At 41.0% G+C, this 23829-nt stretch overlaps 1 protein-coding gene across 3 annotated transcripts in view; it reads left to right on the top strand.

The window, feature by feature from the left end:
• Window positions 1–12977: 12977 nt before the first annotated feature.
• Window positions 12978–23829, top strand: part of HAVCR2 (hepatitis A virus cellular receptor 2) — a 38030-nt gene continuing 27178 nt past the window's right edge. Inside the window, exon 1 of one of the 3 annotated variants that reach the window (XM_054684751.2) lies at window positions 12978–23811. The gene's annotated coding sequence lies outside the window, so the exon portion shown is untranslated. The remainder of the gene's footprint in view (window positions 23812–23829) is intronic. The other 2 variants (XM_054684752.2, XM_009450044.5) reach the window with 2 other exon arrangements.

The raw sequence follows: 23829 nt of genomic DNA, 5'->3' as shown, positions 1-23829 counted from the left end.
TTGGGTTGAGGTGCAAAACCAGTTTTTGGCTACTTTGAAAATCTTTGCATGTAAAAAACAGAATCACATAAGAGCCACAACACTACTTATATATGAACGTGTGTGTGTTGGGGGGAGGGGCGTTGAGGGATTAAAATGCCACTGGGGGGCCAGGCACAGTGGCTCATGCCTGTAATCCCAGCACTTTGAGAGGCTGAGGTAGGAGGATGGTTTTAGGTCAGGAGTTTGAGACTAGCCTAGGCAACATAGCGAGACCGTGTCTCTACAACAAATTAGAAAAAAAATGCTATTGGGGAGGATCTGATCTTGCAGGTCTGTGACTAGGGCCTGACATAAATTCCTAAAGTGTTCTGATATGAACTCTTGCTATTAGAGTGGAATGAAAAAAAAGCTCTAGTGGCCTTATATAAGGTCTTTTTAATCTTGTGTTAAAATATATCTCTGCATATCTGCTTGTAATGAATATTCTTGAAAGATTGATTCATTGAAGTGAAATATCTGGAAGGATCACCTTTTTAAGCAGCTTTTGAAATGACTAATGCCCAGGTCCCACACTGCAGAGATTCTGATTTCATTTTTTGGACTGGGGTACTAGCATTGGTTTTAAGAAATCAGAAGATGATTCTCTTGTGCAGTGGTTACAGAATGTTGCATTAATCAGTGCTCTGTTACTGCTGACAAAAACCCTACTTGAACTAATTTAAGCAAAAAGATGAATTTATATAAAGGATATGGGGTATGGGCTGGGTACGGTGGCTCACACTTATAATCCTAGTGCTTTGGGAGGTTGATGTGAGAGGATCACTTGAGCTCAGGAGTTTGAGACCAATGGGGGCAACATAGTGAGACCTTCTCTCTCTTACAATTTAATTAAAAAAAAGAAAGGATATGGGATATGTTGACTGAAGGATAAGTTGAATATATAAACCATGAGAAGGTCAGAAAGTGGATGAAGTTTTGAGTTAGTAGCCCTGGAGACCATCCTTCCTGTTAGCTTCATTCTCTTTACAGATGAACTTCTTTAATGATGTAGGTGGAGAACATGGCAGCTGACAGTTCCCAAGGGTTAAGCATTTCTATGTTTACCACTGTCTGGGAGTTCCCTCTCAAATGCAAACTTAAAAAAAATGAGGGGAGGTTAATTAACGAGCTAGACATGAGGAATTAGGGGTTGTATACTTGATTCCAACTGGGCAAATCAACTGGGACTTGGATCCCATAAGAATTTCACAGTCCCTGCTATGTCTATTTATGGAAGAGTCAGTCTGTCTCTCAGAGGAAGGAAGCGGTGCTGAGCTAACGATAACGAGAGATCTACTACAAATCAGGCACATGTGAACTTAATATAAATAACAAACATAAACGGATTGTACAAATTTGTATTCTCTTTATGAGAGTAGTTTTTCCCCAGCTATTCATTTATTCATGATATTCATTTGATGAATACTTACTGTGGTCCCCACTCTGCCTGATACTAGTTTAAGTGTGGGATGTGTGGGAAGGGCAAAGGAAAATGTAAGAAAGATAATAAGATGAGTTAATTTTTGAAGGTGATAAGTTTGTGTCTTAACCACTCAGCCATTACAGCACCTTCAGAAGAATCTTGCTTCCAGTTATGTTCCTATTGCCTGTTCAAAGCACCTTGTCCACATTATCTTCCCTTTTCAAGGAATGTGTACATTTTTTTTTGTCTTTTAAAACTTTTTTTTTTTTTTTGAGATGGAGTCTCACTCTGTCACCAGGCTGGAGTGCAATGGCGCAATCTTGGCTCACTGCAACCTGCGACTCCCTGGTTCAAGTGATTCTCCTGCCTCAGCCTCCCGAGTAGCTGGGACTACAGGCGTGCACCACCATGCCCAGCTAATTTTTGTACTTTTAGTAGAGAAGAGGTTTCACCATGTTGACCAGGATGGCCTCGATCTCCTGACCTCGTGATCCACCCGCCTTGGCCTCCCAAAGTGCCGGGATTACAGGCGTGAGCCACCATGCCCGGCCTAAAACTTTTTTTTTTCTTTTTAAGTAGAGATGAGGTCTCACTATGTTGCCCAGGTTGGTTTCAAACTCCTGAGCTCAAGTAATCCTCCAGCCTCCCGAAGTGCTGGGATTACAGGCGTGAGCCACCATGCCTAACCTCACATTTGTTAAGGAATTTAGAAGGCAACTTTGCTAGGCACGGTGACTCACACTTGTGATCCCATCACTGAGAAACTGAGGCAGGAGTATCACTTGAGTCCACGAGTTCGAGACCAGCCTGGGCAACATAGGGAGACCCCATCTCTACAAAAATATTTAAAAATTCGCTGGACGTGATGGCACATGACTGGTTCCAGCCATTCCAGAGGCTGAAGTAGAAGGGACACTGGAGTCCAGGAGGTCAAGGCTGCAGTGAGCCACAGTCATGCCACTGCACTCCAGCTTGGGTGATAGAGTGAGACCATGTCTCAAAAACATAAAGAAAGGCAGCTTCAACTCATGCACTGAGCCCTGAGGTTACTGGGAATGGCAGGTGCAAATATCTCATGAGGAGATAGAAAGTTGGCATAATTTGGATGAGAAAGGCTACTATGGCTGCAATATGGTGAGGGAGGAGGTTGGAGCTTCAGAAGCAGGTGGAGGACAGATGTGCATGATTTAGAGAACCAAGGGAAGGAGTTGGGTTTTTATCTGAAATCTGATGAGAAATTATGTTTGCAATTGATTTCTCATCAGATTTTACTAAAATACAGAGAATCAGTAGGAAGGGTACTAGCTGTCCTCTGATAGATTTCTAAGTACTGCAAATGGTGCTAAGTGCTTTGTAGCCATTCTCTTATTTAATCCTTAGAACAATCCTGTGAAGAACCTTCTAAATCTGATGGTATTTATGGCTGTAAGTTGCTGGCAATGTTTTAATCTCTTTGTATAAATAAAGTCATTTTAGCCTTACAACTACTGAATGAAATCAGTATTCTTTTTACACTCATATTTCAGATGTGGAAGTGGAGGCTCAGAGAAGTTATGTAATTTACCCAAGGTTAACTGACTAGTGGGTGGCAAAGCCAGGATGGAAACTAGGCATTCTAGTTTTCCAAGCCTGAACACTCAACCTTCATACTTCATTGCCTCTCCATTCCCTCATGTTGTTACTAAGTCATGTAGGTAAGTAAGTAGCGAAACCAAGAGTGGAGCCAATATTTTGACCCTAAAATCCATGCTTGCAAATACTACTTGATACTGGGCTGAACAGATTTATAGATGGAAACTATGAGTTCCCTTTGAACATATTAAGGTGCTTATGTCTTAGCTTCGACTTCTATGAGTATCTTAAGGAGATTCTGTGCTTATAATTCTAATCTTCCTAAAAACTCTTAGTAGGTATTATCCCCATTTTATGAGTAATGAAAATTGAGGATTAGAGTTTAGGTTTGCTCAGGTTGGAATCTAGGTCAGGAATTGGCAAACTCTTTTGTAAAGATTCAATTAGTAAATATTTTAGGCATTGAGGACTGTACAGTTTCCATTGCAGCTACTCAACTGCTGTGGGTCGAAAGCAGCCATAGACAATGCATAAACAAGAGAGCTCGGTTCCAATACAGCTTTCTATATGGACATTGAATTTTGAATTTCAATAATTTTCATATGTGAGTTATTCTGATTTTTTCCAACTATTTAGCATGTACAATTATTCTTAGATGTGAGAGTACAAAATCAGACAGCAGGCTGGATTTGGCTGGTGGGCTATGATGTAGGTAATTGGATTCTAAACTTTGGAGTGTTTTCACAAAGCTACTAATAAAAAATCACAGAAATATAAATTACAGAAGCTTCTTCATAGGATTAATCCAAGGATTAAATAGGAGAATGGCTACAAAGCACTTAAGTTTTATTTTATTTTTAATTGACAAATTGTTTATTTGTGAGGTACAATGTAATGTTTTAATATATGCATACTGTACTGAGCCTTTTTTCTTTTGCATACCACTGGCACTTAGAATTAAATTTGTGAGCGGGTTTCAAATTGCGTTGTGATGAGGCTACCAGTAAGTGGCACTCTTACCTCAGATTTAAGAGCTGTAGCTGGTTGCAGAGTAGACTAAAATGAAGAAACTCAGAGGTACTGCTTACCCTAACTTACCCTAACTCTGGGTAGTTAGTGTCAGAATTAAATTGAATCATTAGATACGTACTTTGTCTGTTGAATTAGAGAAATGGTTGGTGTTGGAAAACACCCGAGAATCCTAGGGCTCTACTGTTTAATCAGCTGTATATCTTGGTTTCGTATATTAACTTCCTGCTGGGCGTGGTGGCTCATGCCTGTAATCCCAGCACTTTGGGAGGCCGAGGCAGGCGGATCACCTGGGGTCAGGAGTTCATAGACCAGCCTGACCAACATGGTGAAATCATGTCTCTACTAAAAATACAAAATTAGCCGGGTCCATCCTGGCTAATACGGTGAAACCCCATCTCTACTAAAAATACAAAAAATTAGCCGGGCGTGGTGGCAGGCGCCTGTAGTCCCAGCTACTCGGGAGGCTGAGGCAGGTGAATGGCGTGAACCCGGGAGGCGGAGCTTGCAGTGAGCCGAGATTGTGCCACTGCACTCCAGCCTGGGCGACAGAGTGAGACTCCGTCTAAAAAAAAAAGAAAAAAAATTAACCGGGCATGGTGGCGCATGCCTGTAATCCCAGCTACTCGGGAGGCTGAGGCAGGAGAATTGCTTGAACCCATGAGGCAGAGGTTGCAGCAAGCTGAGATTGCACCATTGTACTCCAGCCTGGACAACAAGAGAAAAACTCCGTCTCAAAAAAGAAAAAACTTCCATAAAACTCAATTTCCTTAACTATGGTAAACATAATACACATCTCCCCATAGCGTAGGTACCATCTAATGCTGAGAATGAAAGAGAAGACCCATCCTAATTCTTCTAGTTTTTTTTTTTTATTATACTTATTATATTAAGTTCTGGGGTATATGTGCAGAACGTGCAGGTTTGTTGCATAGGTAACACGTGCCGTGGAGACCCATCCTAATTCTTTCTGAAACTCATTTGCCTCGAAGCGACATACTCAGGGCCCGCTAAACATCTGTGCAGAAGCATCTGATCTGAAAGGGCAGCAGGAGTGCCCTGGAGGCTTAAGTGGTGCTTAATTCTGGGGCTCTGAGTCACTGCTACTTGCAGGGGAGAGTGATAATGAAAAAAAAAAAAAAAAAAGAGGAAGGCACAAATAATAGCAGAAATGAAAGGGGGGACATTATTATAGTAAAAAAGTAAAATACGGATTTTTTAATAAGTTAGAAAATTTAGACAAAATGGACAAATTCTTAGAAAATTACCAATACAGATTGAGGAATAGGAAACCAGGATAATTCTCTAACAATTAAAAAAAATGGATCAATAGTCAAAATCTTCTCACAAAGAAAACTTAAAAGTTCAAATAGCTATACTGGTGAATCTTAAAGTCGGCTGATTAGCAAAAGCAAATAAGCAAACAAAAACACAAAACCAAACAAACAAAAAATAACTTTGCTGGCAAGTCTGCCAAACATTGCCAGAAAAAAATACAAAGTAAATAAATAAATAAATAAATAAATAAATAAATAAATAATGATTTCAGTCTTATACAGACTCTTTCAGAGAATAGAAAAACAGGAAGTATGTCCCAACTGTTTTTATGAGGCTAGCATAAAATATTAGCAAATTGGACCCAATAATATGTAAAAATAAAAGGTAATGTATTATGGTTAATCTGTGTTTATCTCAGGAGTATAGAATAGATAAGTAATATGTCACAACAATATAAATTGAAGAAAAATCACTTGGTCATCTCAAAAGATATGCAAAAGGCAGTTATAAAATTTAGCATTGGCCAGGGGTGGTGGCTCATGCCTGTAATCCCAGCATTTTGAGAGGCTGAGGCGGGTGGATCACTTGAGGTCAGGAGTTTGAGACCAGCCTGGCCAACATGGCAAAACCCTGTCTCTACTAAAAATACAAAAAAATTAGCTGGGCCTGGTAGCCCACACCTGTAATCCCACCTACTTGAGAGGCTGAGGCAGGAGAATTGGATGAACCCAGGTAGTGGAGGTTGCAGTGAGCCAAGATCGCGCCACTGTACTCCAGCCTGGGTGACAGAGTGACACTCTGTCTCAAAAAATAAATAAATAAATAAATAAATAAATAAATAAATTAGCGTCTATCCATGAAAAAGAAAAAACCTTTAGAACATTAGGAATAGAAGAAGACTTCCTTAATATAATAAATAGTAGCTCCATAAAACCTATAGCATGTATTATACTCAAGATGGAAACCTGTAAATTTCCTTTGAGAGCTGGAGTAAAACAAGGATGCCTGCTATCAAAATTTCTATTAAATACATACTAGATTTCCTAACCAGCATGGTAAGGAAAAAAAAAGTAGTACTGAAAAGGAAGGAACAAAACTGTCGTTATTTGCAGAAAATGGTTGTTAACATAGAAAATTCAGTGTAACCCACAGGTAACTTATTAATGAGTTTACTGATTGCTGAGGAAAAAATATTCAAAAATCAATTTTATTCTGGTATACCAGCAACAAACAATAACTTAAAAATAAGATACTCAGCCAGGAGTGGTGGCTTATATCTGTAATCTCAGCATTTTGGGAGGCTGAGGCAGGAGGCTTGCTTTAGCTCAGGAGCTCAAGACCAGCCTAGGCAATGTAGTTGAGACCTCGTCTCTGCAAAATGAAAAATAAAGAAACTAGCTGGGATGATGGCGTGTGTCAGCTGCTTGGGAGGCTGAGGTGGGAGGATCGCTTGAGCCCAGGAGGTTGAAGCTGCAGTGAACCATGATCATGCCACTGCACTCTAGCCTGGGTAACAGAGTGGCCTGTCTTGGTGGGGGAAGAAAAGATACTACATAAAATAGGATTAGTAATATGAAGTACCAGGAATAAATAAAAAAGTCAATTGAAGGTTTCCATTGAGAAAATTGTTAAATTTTATTAAGAGATATTAAACAAAATCCAGGCTGGGCATGGTGGCTCATGCCTGTAATCCCAGCACTTTGGGAGGCCAAGGTGGGTGAATGACTTGAGGCCAGGAGTTTGAGACCAGTCTGGCCAATAGGGAGAAACCCCATCTCTACCAAAAATACAAAAAATTAGCCAGGCATGGTGGCACAAGCCTGTGATTCCAGCTACTTAGGTGGCTGAAACACGAGACTCATTTGGACCTGAGAGGAAGAGGTTGCAGTGAGCTGAGATCGTGCTATTGCACTCCAGCCTGGGCAACAAGAGCGAAACTCCGTCTCAAAAAAAAAAAAGTTTTTTTTCCTCTGCTTCCTCACCAGCATTTATGTTTTCTTTTTTTCGTAATTGCCGTCTTGAGGTGAGATGATATCTCATTATAGTTTTGCTTTGGATTTCTTTTTTTTTTTTGAGATGGAGTTTCCCTCTTGTTGCCTAGGCTGGAGTGCAATGGCGTGACCTCAGCTAACTGCAACCTCTGCCTCTGGGATTATAGGTGTGTGCCACCACACCTGATTAATTTTGTATTTTTAGTAGAGATGGGATTTCACCATATTGGTCAGGCTGGTCTCAAACTCCTGACCTCAAGTGATCCACCTGCTTTGGCCTCCCAAAGTGCTGGGATTATAGGCATGAGCCACTGAGCCCGGATTGCATTTCTCTGATAATTAGTGTTGTTGAGCATTTTTTTCATATACTTGTTGGCCATCTTTATATATTTTCTTTTGAGAAATGTTTGTACAGATCATTTGCTCATTGTAAAATCAGATTGTTTATTTTTTGCTATTGAGATGTTTGAGTTCCTTGTGTATTCTGGACATTTATCCTCCACTGGATGAATGAATAGCTTGCAAACATTTTCTCCCATTCTGTAGGTTGTCTTTTCACTCTTTTGATTGTTTCCTTTGATGTGCAGTTTTTGTTTGTTTGTTTGTTTTTTGAGACAGAGTCTCACTCTGTCACCCAGGCTGGAGTGCAGTGGCACGATCTTGGTTCACTGCAACCTCCGCCTCCCAGGTTCAAGTGATTCTCCCACCTCAGTCTCCCGAGTAGCTGGGATTACAGGCTCATGCCATGATGTCTGGCTAATTTTTGTATTTTTAGTAGAGACAGGGTTTTGCCATATTGGCCAGGCTTGTCTCGAACTCCTGACCTCAGGTGATCCACGCCCCCTGGCCTCCCAAATTGCTGGGATTACAGGCATGAGCCACCATGCCTGGCCCTGATGTACAGTTTTTTAGTTTGATATAACCCCATTTGTTTATTTTTGCTTTTGTTGCCTGTGTGGTTGAGGTTTTATTCATAAAATATTTTCTCAGACCAACGCCTTGAAGCAATTCCCTTATGTTTTCTTCTAGTAGTTTTATAGTTTGGGGTCTTATATCTAGGTCTTTGATCTATTTTGAGTTTATTTTTGTATAGGGTTATAGGTGAGGGTCTAGTTTCATTCTTCTACAAATGGATATCCAGTTTTCCCAGCACCATTTATTGAAGAGACTGTCCTTTCCCCAGTGAGTATTGTCAAAAATCAGTTGGCTGTAGATACATGGATTTATTTCTGGGTTCTCCATTATCTTCCACTAGTCTATGTGTCTGTTTTTGACACACAGTATCATGCTGTTTTGGTTACAACCACTTTGTAGTATGTTTTGAAGTCTGGTAGTGTGATACCTCCAGCTTTGTTCTTTTTGTTCAGAGGATCTTTTGTGGTTCTATGCAAATTTTAAGATTTTTAAACAATTTCTCAGCCAGGCGTGGTGGCTCATGCCGGTAATCCCAGCACTTTGGGAGGCCGAGGCGGGTGGATCACAAGGTCAGGAGACTGACACCATCCTGGCTGACATGGTGAAACCCCGTCTCCACTGAAAATACAAAAAAATTAGCTGGGCGTGGTGGTGCGCACCTGTAGTCCCAGCTGCTTGGGAGGCTGAGGCAGGAGAATGGCCTGAACCCGGGAGGCGGAGGTTGCAGTGGGCCAAGATCGTGTCACTGCACTCCAGCCTGGGCGACAGAGTGAGACTCCATCTCAAGAAAAAAAAAAAAAACAATTTCTCTGAAGAATGTCATTGGTATTTTGGTAGGCATTGCATTGAATCTGTAGGTTGCTTTGGGTAGTATGATCATTTTAACAATATAAATTCTTCTGATCCATTAGCATGGGATGTCTTTACATTTATTTTATCCTTTTCACTTTTTTTCATCAATGTTTTGTAGTTTTCCTTGTAGAGGTCTTTCATATCCTTGGTTAAATTTATTCCTAGGTATTTTTTTGTAACTACTGTAAGTGGGATTGACTTTTAAATTTTTTTTTGATGAGTTTGTTGTTTTTATATAGAAATGTGACCGATTTTTGTATGTTGATTTGTGTCCTGCAACTTTACTGAATGTGTTTAGCACTATGTTGAGTAAAAGGGCATCCTTGTTTTTTTCCAATTATTAGAGGAAAAACTTTCAGCTTTTCCCCATTCAGTATGATCTTAGCTGTGGGTTTGTCATGTATAGCCTTTATTGTGTTGAAGTACTTTTATTTATTTTTCTTTTGAGACAAGGTCTTGCTCTGTTGGCCAGGCTGGAGTGCAAGGGCACAATCTTGGCTCACTACAACCTCCTACTCCTATGCTCAGGTAATCCTACCACCTCAGCCTCCTGAGTAGTGGGACTACAGGCATGGGCCACCATGCTCACCTAACTTTTAGAAAACTTTTTGTAGAGACGGGGTTTCACCACGTTCTCCAGGCTGGTCTCAAACTCCTGGACTCACACGATCCACCCTCCCAAAGTGCTGAGATTACAGGCATGAGCCACCATGCCCAGCCTGGTACTTTTCTACTATACCTAATTATTGAGAGTTTTTGTTATGAGGGTGTGTTGAATTTTACCAGATGCTTTTTCTGCTTCTATTAGATGATCGTGTGGTTTTTGTCCTTCATTCTTTTAATGTAATATATTACATTTATTGATTTATGTGTGTTGAACCAGCCTTGCATCCCTGGGGTAAATCCCACTTGATCATGGTGTATTATCTTTTTGATGTATTGTTGGATTCAGTGTACTAATATTTTATTGAGGATTTTAGATCTGTGTTCATCAGGAATATTGGCCTGTGGTTTTCTTTTTTTGTTGTGTCCTTGTCTAGTTTTGTTATTAGTTATGCTAGCCTCATAGAATGAGTTAGGAAGAGTTCCCTCTGCTTTAATTTTTAGGAATAGTTTGAGAAGAATTGGTTTGAATTATCATTTAAAGGTTTCTGTAGAATTCAGTGGTAAAGCCCTCTGATCCTGGACTTTTCTTTGTTGGGAGAATTCCCTTCCTTCGCCTTCCCCTCCCCTTCCCCTCCCCTTCCCCTCCCCTCCCCTCCCCCCTTCCTCTGTCTTTCTTTTTTCCTTTCTTCTGTTTTTTTAAAGAAACGGGCTTTTGCTTAGTTGGCCCAGGCTGCTCTTGAACTCTTGGCTTCAAGCAATGTTCCCATCTTGATCTCCCAAAGTGATAGAATTACAGATGTGAGCCACCATGCCCAGTCTGTTGGGATAATTTTTCTTACTGATTCAATCTGTTAATGGTCTGTTTGGGTTTTCTGTTTCTTCTTGGTTCAATATTGATAGGTTGTATATGTCCAGAAATTTATCCATTTCCACTAGGTTTTTGTCTCTTTATACAGCTTTTGACTTGAAGTCTGTTTTGTCTGGTGTAAGGATAGCTACTCCTGTTTGCCTTTGCTTTCAGGAGCATATAGTTGTTAATGGTAGTCTCTAATGATCCTTTTAAAAAATTTTGGCCGGGTGCAGTGGCACATGCCTGTAATCTCAGCACTTTGGAAGGCTGAGGTGGGTGGATCACTTGAGGTCAGGAGTTCAAGACCAGCCTGGCCAATATGGTGAAACCCATCTATATGAAAAATACAAAAATTAGCCAGGCATGGTGGCAGGCACCTGAAATCCCAACTACTTGGGAGGCTGAGACAGGAGAATCACTTGAACCTGGGAGGGGGAGGTTGCAGTGAACCGAGATCGTGCCACTGCACTCCAGCCAGGGAAAGAAAGTGAGACTCCATCTCAAAACAACAACAACAAAATTTTTTTTTTATTTACTAATTTTTTTTGTAGAGATAGAGTCTCACTCTGTTGCCCAGGCTAGAGGCTGTTCTCAAACTCCTAGCTACAAGCAATTGTCCTACCTCAGCCTCCCAAAGTGTTGGGATTACCAGTGTGAGCCACCACACCTGGCTCTAATGATCCTTTGTATTTCTGTGGTATTCATTGTGACATCTCGTTTTTTATTTCTGATTTTATTTGGGTCTTCTCTCTTTTTTTCTTAGTCGGTCTAGCTAATGGTTCATTAAGTTTGTTTATCTTTTCAAAAAATCATCTTTTGTTTGATTAATCTTTTGTATTTTTATTTCTGCTCTGGTATTTATTATGTCTTTCCTTCTAATTTTGGATTTGGTTTGTTCTTCCTTTAGTAGTTCTTTGAGATATATCATGAAGTTGTTTACTGAAATCCTTCTTTTTTTCTTTTCTCTCTTGAATTTATTTTGTAGGATAGCATATTTGAAATCTTTCTAGTTTAATTTTTTTTTAATTTTTATTATTGCTATTTTTTTTGAGGCAGGTTCTTACTCTGTCAGGTTGGAGTCAATCATGGCTGCATTGTTGGCACAATCATGGCTCATTGCAACCTTAAATTCCCGGGCTCAAGGGATCCTTCCACCTCAGCCTCCTGACTAGCAGTACTACAGGTATGCACCACCATGCCCAGCTAATAACGTTTTTTATTTTTGTAGAGATAGGGTCTCACTATGTTGCCCAGGCTGGTCTTGAACTCCTGGCCTCAAGCAATTCTCCCACCTCGGCCTCCCAGCGTGCTAGGATTACAGATATGTGCCACCATGCCTGGCCCTCTTTCTAGTTTTTCAGTGTAGGCATTTATTGCTATAAACTTGCCTCTTAATGGAGGTTGCAGTGAGCCGAGATCACACCACTGCACTTCAGCCTTGGTGACAGAATGGAGACTCTGTTTCAAAAAAGCCCCCAAAAAACAACAACAAAAAACTTGTCTCTTAATACTGCTTTACCTGTGTTCCATAGGTTTTGATGTGTTGTGTTTCTATTTTCATTTGTTTCAAGGAAACAAAGATATTTATATATATATATATATATATATATATATATATATATATATTTTTTTTTTTTTTTTTTTTTTTTTTTTTTTTTTTTTGAGACGGAGTCTCGCTCTGTTGCCCAGGCTGGAATGCAGTGGCATGATCTCAACTCACCTCAACCTCCGCCTCCAGGGTTCAAGCGATTCTCCTGCCTCAGCCCCCCCAAGTAGCTGGGATTACAGGCATGCACCACCATGCCTGGCTAAATTTTTTGTATTTCTAGTAGAGATGGAGTTTCACCATGTTGGTCAGGCTGGTCTCAAACTCCTGACCTTAGGTGATCTGCCTGCCTCAGCCTCCCAAAGTGCTGGGATTACAGGCATGAGCTACCGTGCCTGGCCAAGAGTGATATATCTTTTATATATATCTTTTGTTCCTTAATTTCTCTCTTAATTTGTTTTACTTGCTCTTTAATTTGTTTCATTTGTTTTGCAATTTCATTCTTGGCCAGGTGCGGTGGCTCATGCTGTAATCCCAGCACTTGGGGAGGACGAGGCAAGACATGCTTGAGCCCAGGAGTTTGAGACCAGCCAAGGTAACATAGCAAGACCCTGTCTCTACAAAAAATAGCCAAGTGTGGTGGTGCACACCTGTATTTCCAGGTACTCAGTGGGCTGATGCAGGAGGATCCCCTGAGCCTGGGAAGTAAAGGCTGCAGTGAGCCATGATCACACCACTGCACTCCTGCCTGGGAGACAGATGGAGACCTGGTCATAAATAAATAAATAAATAAATAAATAAATAAATAAATAAAATTTTTATTCTTAATTTCTTCTTCATGCATTAGTCATTCAGGAGCGTGTCTTTTAGTTTCCCTCTATTTGTATAGTTTTGAATATTCCTCTTTTTATTGATTTCTAGTTTTATTCCATGTGGTCAGGTAAGATACTTGATATGATTTTGATTTTGAAATTTTTTTTTAGCCAGGTGTGGTGGCTCATGCCTGTAATCCCAGCACTTTGGGAGCCCGAGGCAGGTAGATAACCTTAGGTCAGGAGTTCGAGACCAGCCTGGCTAACATGGCGAAAACCCATCTCTACTAAAAATAATAATAATAAAAAAAGTAGCTGGGTGTGGTGGCAGGTGCCTGTAATCCCAGCTACTTGGGAGGCTGAGGCAGAAGAATTGCTTGGACCTGGGAGTCAGAGGTTGCAGTAAACCGAATCTTGCCATTGCATTCCAGCCTGGCTGACAATCCTGGAGAATGTTCCATGTGCTGATGAGAAGAATGTGTATTCTGCAGCTATCTAGTGAAATGTTCTGTAAATGTCTGTTAGGTCCATTTGGTTTATGGTGCAATTTATATCCAGTGTTCCTTTGTTGATTTTCTTTCTAGAAATCTGTCTAGTGCTGAGAGTATAGTGTCGAAGTCCCCAACTGCTTTGTATTGGGATCGATCTTTCCCTTTAGATCTGACAATATTTCCTTTATATATCTGGGTGCATGGTGTTGGGTGCATATATATTTACAATTGTTTGATTTTCTTGCTGAATTGATCCATTTATTATTATATAATGTCCTTCTTTGTCTCTTTATACAGCTTTGACTTCAAGTCTGTTTTGTCTGATATAAGTAAGTATAGCTACTCTCGCTTGCTTTTGCTTTCCAAATCAGAAATCCTTAACTTCTCTCTTACTATTTTTGCAGTTGAGTGGTTTTCTCTAGTGATAAGGTATTATTCCTTTCTATTTCTTCTTTGGGTATTGGCTCTACCAATGAGTTTTATATTTTTGCTTTTCAAAAGCAAGCAGGAGTAAAAAAGAAAAAGAATATCTTTTTCCATGAGCAAAAATCTTTGTCCAAAAGCAAAACAATATCTTTTTCAATCCTTTCATTTCCAATCTATGTCTTTACATATAAGATGAGTTTCTTGTAGGCAGCCTATAGTTGGGTCTTGTTTTATTATCCATTCAGCCAGTCTTTATCTGTTAAATATGGAATTTAATTAGTTTACATTCAAGATTATTATTGATAGATGAGAACTTATTCCTGCCATTTTATTGATTTTTTTTGTTTTGTGTATCTTTTGTTCCTTAATTTCTCTCTTACTATTTTTGCAGTTGAGTGGTTTTCTCTAGTGATAAGGTATTATTCCTTTCTATTTCTTCTTTGGGTATTGGCTATACCAATGAGTTTTATATTTTTGTATCTTTCCATGATGGTGGTTCTTGTCTTTCACTTCCAGATGTAAGACTCCCGTGAACATTTCTTATAAGGCTCATCTAGTGGTGATGAGTTCCCTCAATTTTTGCTTGTCTGTGAAAGATTGTATTTCTTTTTCATTTCTGAATGATAGCTTTGCTGGGTATGAAGTTTTTGGCTGGCAGGCTTTTTTTTTTTCTTTCAAATCCTTAAATCATTCTCTCCTGGCCCGTAAAGTTTCTGCTGAGAAATTCACTGTTAGTCTTATAGAGATTCCCTTACATATGACCCAACAGTTCTCTCTTGCTGTTTTTAGAATTCTGTATTTATCTTTGACTTTTGATAATTTGACATAATGTGCCTTAGAGAGGACCTGTTTGAATCTAATGTATTTGCGGTTCTTTGAGCTTCCTAGATCTGGATGTCCATCTTTCTCCCAAGACTTGGAATATTTCATTAAATATGTTTTTTTAATATAACTTTTCCCTTTTCTTCTGCTTCTGGAATGCTTGTAATGCAAATATTTGTTTGCTTAGTGATGGCTCATAAACCCTGTAAGCTTTCTATTCTTTCTTTCTTCTTCTTTTTTTTTTTTCTGTCTGCCTATATTATTTCAAAAGACCTGTCTTCAAGTTCAGGGATTTTTTTTTTTTCCTTTGGCTTAGTCCATTCTATTGTCAGAACTCTCAATTGTATTTTTTATTTTATTCATTGAATTCTTTAGCTTTAGAATTTCTATTTGGTTCTTTTTTAAATGATATATATCTGTTGAATTTCTCATTCAAATTATGAACTGTTTTCCTGATTTCATTGAATTGTATATCTGTATTCTCTTGTATCTCACTGAGTTTTATTAGAATTATTATTTTGAATTCTTTTTCTGGCATTTTTAATACTTCCTTAGTATTGGGGTCTGTTATTGGAGAATTATTGTGTTCTTTGGGAAGAGACATGTTTTCTTGCTTTTCCTTACATTGATTTCTATGCAAGTCAGTGAAACATTTGCCTCTTCCAATTCTATGCAGTAGGTTTAGTAGGCAATGACTTATTTGCATAGATGGTCTTGGAGTGTTGGTTCAATGGGGTGCATTGGCTTTGGTTCTAGGTGGATGCAGTAGTGCAGTGTCCATGTAGTTTCTTCAGCTGTAATCCATGTTAGTGATGTTTGCATGTGTCTCAGTGGCATAGGCTAAGAGAGTTTGTGGCAGTGGTGGTGCAGCTCTGCTGGAAGTGGGCTTTCAGGTTATTTCAGGTTATTTCTCAGGTCAGTGTGCCTACATGCCCATGGTAGGTTGGCCAACTTGGGGTCTCACTCATCAGGGTTGGGACCACAGAGCTTTTACTTTAACTAAGGGCATCAGTGTGCTGTTTCATGGCTAGCCTGAAGGCCGATCATCCAGGGGTGGCCCATGGTGCTATTTCTTGAGTCCAGTACACTGGTTGCTTTGCTGGCCTGGGGGGGTGTGTCTCCTGGGGATGGTCCTTGGGGCTGTTTTTTAGTTCTGAGAAGTGAGTAAAGGTTATTTGGGCTGGCCTAGGGGGTGTCTCCTTAGGGTGGTCCACAGGGCTGTTTCTTAGGCCTGGGATGTGGCCATATGGCTTTTTGGCTGGCCATATGGTATGGTAGAGGTGGACCACAGGGCTATTTCTCAGGCCCAGGATGGGGTGCATAGCTGCTCAGCTGGCCTGGGTGTGTGTCTGGTGGGGATGGACCATGGGGCTGTTTCTCAGGCCTAGGATGTGAGGGGACACACAGTTGCTTGGCTGGCCTGGAGGTATGTCTGCCAGGAGCAGCCTGCAAGGCTATTTCTTAGGCCCTGGACATGGGCACATAGCAGCTTGATCAGCCTGGGAGCATGCCAGACAGGAGTGGCCTGTGGGGCTGTTTCCCTGGCCCAAGATGTGGGTGCACAGCTGCTCATTTGGCCTGGGGGCTTGACTGCCAGGAATGGCTCATTGGGCTGTTTTCTAAGCCTGAGACATGGTCACACAGCTGCTTGTCCTGCCTGGGTATGCGCCTGCCATGGGCAGTCAACAGGGCTATTTCTGAGGTCCTGATTTGGGGTGCAGGGCCTTTGGGCAAGCTAGAGGTATGTCTGCAATTGTAGGAGGGGGTGCTAGATGCCACAGGGCTGTTTTTCAGGCTTTGGGTGCAGGCATGTAGCCACCCTGCTAGCTTACAAATGTGTCAGCTGTTGGACGGCTCAGGGACCTCTCTTGCTCAGGGGAGGGCCTACAGTAGTTTGGCTGGCTTTAGGGTGGGTTTGCCGGGGGCAGGACTGCCAGACTATTCTATTTTTCTAGCTGAATATGTGAGCAGCAGGGGTTGGTTTCCCTGCTGGGCAAGGCCAGAGTCAGAGCTAATCCTGGGCCCAGCCTCTGCAGAGTTGGGGTTGTGACATTTAGTCACCTGTGTGGGCTTGGCAGAATGAAGATGGAGCCCTAGCTGGAGAGATGTAGTGGCTACTGGCCCGCAGAGGAGGATGCACTCCAGATGTGGCTCTGGTCTCAAGATGGCACTATGCTGCACCAGTTTGGCTCACACCAGGTCGGGGGACCGAGTAGGGGTGGGGAGTGCATACCTTGTATCCTAATCCAGAGTACACAGCTGCATTAATTCCCTATACCTCTCCTAACTGGGCTCAGGGCTTGTGAGGACCTTGTAGGATTCTCCTGTAGTAAGGACTGTAGGTATTTTTGGTGGCAGTGGGGGCTGCTGGGGTTCTTCTACTTACTGTTTCCTTGTAAGGGAAAGTCTCTTCTGTTTCTTGGCCAGTCTGGGCTGGGGAGATGGGGGCTGCAGAAGCTGGGTGCATCCATAGTGTCCTCCTGGGTTGCTAGTCATCACAGGTGCCTCTCTACTTTCCCACTCTACTCTAGTGCTGTCCCTTTGACATCTGGTCAAATCTCAGCTATTATTTATTGCCTTGGTCCTTTCTTTTGGGGGAGAGGAGTGCCAGGCATCTCTAGTCAGTCATCTTGCGCTATGTGATTTCTGAAATAGGTAGAGATGTCATTACAAAGTAGTGGGAAAATGATGAAATTTCCAATAAATGGGGCTGGGATAAAACATGCAAAAATAAATTCCAGGAAGATTAAAGGCTTAAGCATGGAAGACAAAATTATAAAGATTTAAGTTAATGTAGGCAAATATTTTTATAATCTCTGGATAAGAGGGGAATTTCTTAAAAAGTACTAATGTACTACTCAGAAAAGGAAAGATTAGTCAACTTTACTATATTAAAATTAAGAAAGTTCAAGAAAACATACCGTATATTTCCACATGGATAGTGTAAAAAGGAAAAAAAGAAAGAAAAAAAAGAAAACACAGTTTAAAGTGAAAAGCCCAGTGTGGGAGAAAATATTTGCAATGGATTAAAACAGAAGATAACTAGTACCAGAATATATAAATTATTTGTATAAGATAATAAGAAAAATATAGAAACTCAATGGGAAAATGGGCAAAAGAGTTGAATAAGCATTTGTCCAAAAAAGTCCAAATAGTTCCTAATCAAAATAAAGGATCCTGACTGGGCACGGTGGCTCATGCCTGTAATCCCAGCACTTTGGGAGGCCAAGGTGAGTGGATCACCTGAGGTCAGAAGTTCGAGACCAGGCTAGCCAACATGGCGAAACCCTGTCTCTACTAAAAATACAAAAATTAGCCAGGTGTAGTGGTGGGTGCCTATAGTCTCAGCTACTTGGGAGGCTGAGGCAGGAGAATCGCTTGAACCCAGGAGGCAGAGGTTGCAATAAGCCAAGATTACACCACTGTACTCCAACCTGGGTGACAAAGCAAGACTCTGTCTCAAAAAGAAAAAAAAAAATGGCCAGACACAGTGGCTCACACCTGTAATCCCAGCACTTTGGGAGGTCGAGGTGGGTGGATCACCTGAGGTCAGGAGTTCGAGACCTGCCTGTCCAGCATGGTGAAACCACGTCTCTAGTAAAAATATAAAAACCAGCCGGATGTGGTGGCACACCCCTGTAATCCCAGCTACTTGGGAGGCTGAGGCAAGAGAATTGCTTGAATCTGGGAGGTGGAGGTTGCAGTGAGCCGAGATAGTGCCACTGCACTCCAGCCTAGACAAAAGAGTAAGACTCTGTCTCAAAAAACAAAAAATGAAAAAGGTTAAAAAAATAAAAATAAGAAACAAAAGATTCTTAACTTATTAATAACTATGAAGATTCAAATTAAAACCACAGTGAGATGTTATTATACCTTTACCAATTTGGCAACAAACAAACAAAAAGACAAAAAAGCCAACTTTGATAATACCAAGCGTTGCTGAGAATGTAGGATAAAGAAATTGCTGTATACTGCTGCTGGGAGTCTTAGAAACTAATTAGGCATTCTCTAGTAAGGTTCAAGATGTTTATACCTTCTGACACAGTAATTCTGCTCTAGAAATGTAGTCCAGAGAAGCTTCTCTATTTGTGTACCAGGATTCATCTATGAGAATGTGCAGAATGGCATTGTTTATGATAACTAAACAAAAGATAAAGTGTCCCTCTAAAGTAGAATGAACGTGGCTGGGTGTGGTGGCTCATGCCTGTAATCCCAGCACTTTGGAAGGCCAAGGTGGGCAGATCACCTGAGGTCAAGAGTTTGATACCAACTGGCCAACATGGTGAAACCCTATCTCTACCAAAAATACAAAAATTAGCTGATCGTGGTAGCACGCACCTGTAATCCCAGCTACTCGGGAGGCTAAGGCAGGAGAATCGCTTGAACCTGGGAGGTAGAGGTAGTGCTGAGGTGAGACTTAGCCACTGCACTACAGCCTGGGAGACAGAGCGCAAGATTCTGTCTCTAAATAAATAAATAAATAAATTAGAATGAACAAAGAATATGAGGTATATTCATTCCCAGAAAAACTGTTTAGTAAAAATACATAAACAACCTACAGGGATACAAACAGCATGAATGGATTTCACAAATATACTATTGACTTAAATAAAACACAAAAGACTACAGACTATATGATTTTATTCACATAATGTTCAAACCCAAGGAAAACTATACATATAATTTTGGGATACACACATAGCTGGTAAAGCTATAAAAAAGACTATAATTGCAAAATTCAGGGTGATTTCCTGTAGGAGAGAGGGAAGATTTTTATAAATAATTTTTTTTTTTTTGTAGAGATGGGATCTCACTCTGTTGTCCAGGTCTTGAACTCCTGGCCTCAAGCAGTCCTCCCACTTGGCTTCCCAAAGTGCTGAGATTACAGGTGTGAGCCATTGCACCCAGCTACTTTGTTTTGGAGAGACAGTCTTGCCATGTTGCCTAGGCTGGCCTTGAACTCCTGGCTTCAAGCAATCCTCCTACCTCAGCCTCCCAGGCACGAGCCACTGTGCCAAGCTGGGAAGATTTTGTGATCAGGAAGAAGTACATGGTCTTGGCATGGGGAATAGAAGAGACTTATGGAGACTAGCAGTGTTTTATTTGTTTTTTGGAGTCCTAGTTACTTGAGTTTTTGCTTCAAAGTATTTATAAACTATAAATTTATGTTTATATAACGTCCAATATTCTGTTGTATTTCCATTAAACAGTAATTTGACCTTAAAGCCATATTGTGACATCATTACATATCCATTGTTTTGGAAAAAATGAAAAAGCCTGATGGTACTGATATTGGCAGCAGCATAGAACATCAAAAGAGTTCTCACTGTCGGTGGGAATGTGAGCTTTTGAAAGCTGCTCAACATTCCCCTGTAAGGTGGATGCCTTTGAGAAGAGAAAAATGAGAATGTGGGTCAGAGACAATGCGGGGGAAATAGTAAAGTGAAAAACAAAAACAAAAACAAGCAAAGGCCCTCAAGGGACTGACGATGAGTACGTCCATGTATTGAAGACTATGATAAGCTTAACTATCTGAACCCAGGGTAAAAGGCTAATAACCAGCAAACAGAAAGATAAGGGCGATGCCACACTGGAAAACATGCTCAGAATGAGAGACCACTCATGCTGCTCCCCCACCAGTGGGGCCTCTGTAGGAGGTTGTGGGACCTTCACTTTCAAGATGAGACTGCAGATAAGATTTCCCACAGTAACTCACATAGCTCAGCTGAATTTTTTGGGTGAGGAACCCCTTTTCATTCTTTTCATTTTTGTCATTGGAGCCTAGCTGAGCTATTAAGGGTGTAGTATTTCTACACCCCTCTCCATTTCCTCTACTCTAAAGACATTTAGTTACTCAGGCAGGAGCAGCGTCAATTTCCCTTAGAAGTTACTTAATGGATAAGGCTGGGTGCGGTGGCTCACGCCTGTAATCCCAGCACTTTGGGAGGCTGAGGTGGGAGGATTGCTTGAATCCTGGAGCTCAAGATCAGCTTGGGCAACAAAGTGAGACCCCTTCTGTACAAAAATAAAAATAACAAACAGGGTGTGGTAGCTCATGCCTGTGGTCCCAGCTGCTCAGGAGGCTGAATAGGGAATGCTCAGTGGCATTGCTCCATGCCACTGCCAGTATTACTACCATCAGACTTTTTAATTTTTTATAAAACAATGGATATGTAGATGTCACAATATGGCTTTAAGGTTTAACTATTGTTTAATGGAAAAATATAACAGAATAAAGAACATTACATAGCATAAATTTATAGTTTGTAAGTACTTATAAACTGTAAGTATTGAGCTTAAGCCCAGGAGTTTGAGGCTACAGTAAGTAATGCTTGCACCACTGCACTTCAGCATGGGTGACAGAGAGAGACTCTGTCACTAAAATAATTTTTAAAAAATTACTTGCTGGATAAATGTTGTGATAGCTCAGAATGCTGACTTGTCCTTCCTGGGCCACTGTATTCTATATTGGAAGGGGCTTTAAGCTGGCCTTGCACTCACTTGAGTGTGACGTCAAGCTTAATCTCTCTGGCATCCATTCATGGTTACTAAATAAAAAACTCTCTATAAACACAGGAGCTCTTTATCATCTCTTCAGGGTTGTGAAGAGCATGTCCTTGTAACTTAAAAAACGCTGCATTAGTAAAATGTCATTTTTAGGTAAGAAAAAAACCATATATACTTGGAGGAGAAAGTTTCTTTCCCCATCTCCTGCCTCATCCCTTTTTGTGTAAGGGGTCTCTAGTGGATGTTTGTTTTTGTTGTCCAACTTCTGTCTCTCCTCCTGAAATGCACTGCAGTTTTTATTTGGGGGAATCACTCTTCTCTCATTTCAGAACATGAAGTGTGGGGAGGTGACCCAGGCCTAAGCCTATTAATGCTTTTTGACCCTTTGGGGACAGTGATTTTTCAGGAATGAGTCTGTGACTCAGACCCAGACTTGGGCCTTTGAAAGAATATAAATCCCTTAACCAATAGGGGAGTGATTCACACAGATGTGTGCTCTGTGGGTGCAAGAGAGGGGCACTGTGTAGAATCTGAGAAAAGAGGCAGCCCTGGAGGCAACTGAATGTTAACATCAGTCAGAAACTAGGTTCTTGGTGACCTCTCTGAGAGCCACTGAATCAAGCCTTGCCTGAACCTGGATTTTTCCATAATGTAAGTTAATAAATTCACTTTATAGTTGAAGCCAGCTTGAGTTGGGTTTTCTCTCATTGGCAGCATAATAATGTATGGAGTCTTTGGTAAGAGAGTTTTGTTGGCATATGGGTGCATCAAAATCAGTATAACAACACGCCATAGTCATGCTGTGAGAGGTAGTCAATAGCAAAGGGGAAATTTATTTATCTTTGTAAACACGTTATTCTGAAGACCCTGAAAAACCTGAAGTTTCTTCCAGGTATGCCCAGGATCTTGGTGGTCTGACGTAGCCCTCTTAGTGCTGGGACCTGGCGAGGAGGGCAAAAGTGTTGAAAGTTAACTTAAGCTGGGCCCAGTAGCTCACACCTATAATTCCAGCACTTTGGGAGGCTGAGATGGGCAGATCACTTGAACCCAGGAGTTCAAGACCAGCCTGGGCAACACAGTGAGATTCCCATCTCTACAAAAAAAAAAAAAAAAAAAAGAATCTGAAAGAAGACTCATTAAGTTGAAAGTGGCTATTTCATGGTACTGAGATTATGACAACATTTGTTTTACTTATTTATTTTTTAATTCGTATTTTTCAAAATTTTCTGCAGTGAATATGATTTATATAATTTTTTAAAAAGGTTTTTAAAGTACTATACAAACACACAAGGTGACAGTACCCTTCATGGGAACTCACGTGGCTAGTTACAATCTGGAAGTCAGAACATCTAGCTCACAATTGCTTAATTTAACCTCTTACCCTTAATATTCAACCTGTTTCTTCCTTTGCAAAATTTTGAACTAATCTCAGTTAGGTCTATGTAACCTGAGATGTGATTTAACCAAGTTAATTATCAACTCAATTTAAGTACATATAGGGTCCCCACCTTAAGTGGTCATTGTGGTTACTCCCCAGTATCTACTCCACTCCACTTCCCAATTGTGTAGGGAAGATTCTAGTTGGACTGAGATTTTCCGGGTGCTGCCATCTAAATAACCCATATTATCCTGTCTCCTGATCTGGCTCTAACTTCCATTTTATGAACTTTGTCAAGTAGCCCTTTAGTTATCTATAAAGGAGTAACTCTAATTTTGCATAATTAGAGTTACACTCTATGCACACTGTGCCTGGCCCAGTGAGTTCATCTAATGGAGTCTACAGAGCTGTAATAAAAAAATGAGGACATTCGGCCAGGCGCAGTGGCTCACGCCTGTAATCCCAGCACTTTGGGAGGCCAAGGCGGGCGGATCATGAGGTCAGAAGATCGAGACCATCCTGGCTAACACGATGAAACCCAGTCTCTACTAAAAATACAAAAAATTAGCCGGGCGTGGTGGCGGGCACCTGTAGTCCCAGCTACTCGGGAGGCTGAGGCTGGAGAATGGCATGAATCTGGGAGGCAGAGCTTGCAGTGAGCCGAGATCGCGCCATTGCACTCCAGCCTGGGGACAGAGCGAAAAAATAAAAAAGAATGAGGACATTCTACATGAGCTGAAACAAAAGATTTTAGGCTGGGCGCAGTTGCTCACGCCTGTAATCCCAGAACTTTGGGAGGCCGAGGTAGTTGGATCACTTAAGGTCAGGAGTTCGAGACCAGCCTGGCCAACATGGTGAAACCTCGTCTCTACTAAAAATACAAAAAATTTGCTGGGCATGGTGGCTCGTGTTTGTAATCCCAGCTACTCAGGAGGCTGAGGCAGGAGAACTGCTTGAGGCAGAGTTTACAGTGAACCGAGTTTGCACCATTGTGCTCTGACCTGGGTGATGGAGCAAGACTTCGTCTCAAAAAAAAAAAAAAAAAAAAAAATTTAAATACATTTAAAAAAGAAAGTTGCATGCTGTGGAGCAACCAGACAATTGTGATGAAATGTGAAGCACAAGGCACCAGCTGTGACGTGTTTTTGCCAAGAAGTCAAACCACGTTCCAACTAAACCTCTAGAGCAAACTTTCATTTTCAGCAAATTCGAAGAAAAGAGGAATAATGTAAATGACCCCACAGGGAAACAGACAAACCCTGAATGTGGAGCATTTCACAGGACAAAACCTGGTTTGTATAACTGGTTTG

This window comes from Pan troglodytes, chromosome 4, assembly GCF_028858775.2.
Source record: "Pan troglodytes isolate AG18354 chromosome 4, NHGRI_mPanTro3-v2.0_pri, whole genome shotgun sequence".
NCBI lineage: Eukaryota > Metazoa > Chordata > Mammalia > Primates > Hominidae > Pan > Pan troglodytes.
Note: the sequence above shows the minus strand (reverse complement) of the source record. Positions and strands in the feature narration are given on the sequence as shown.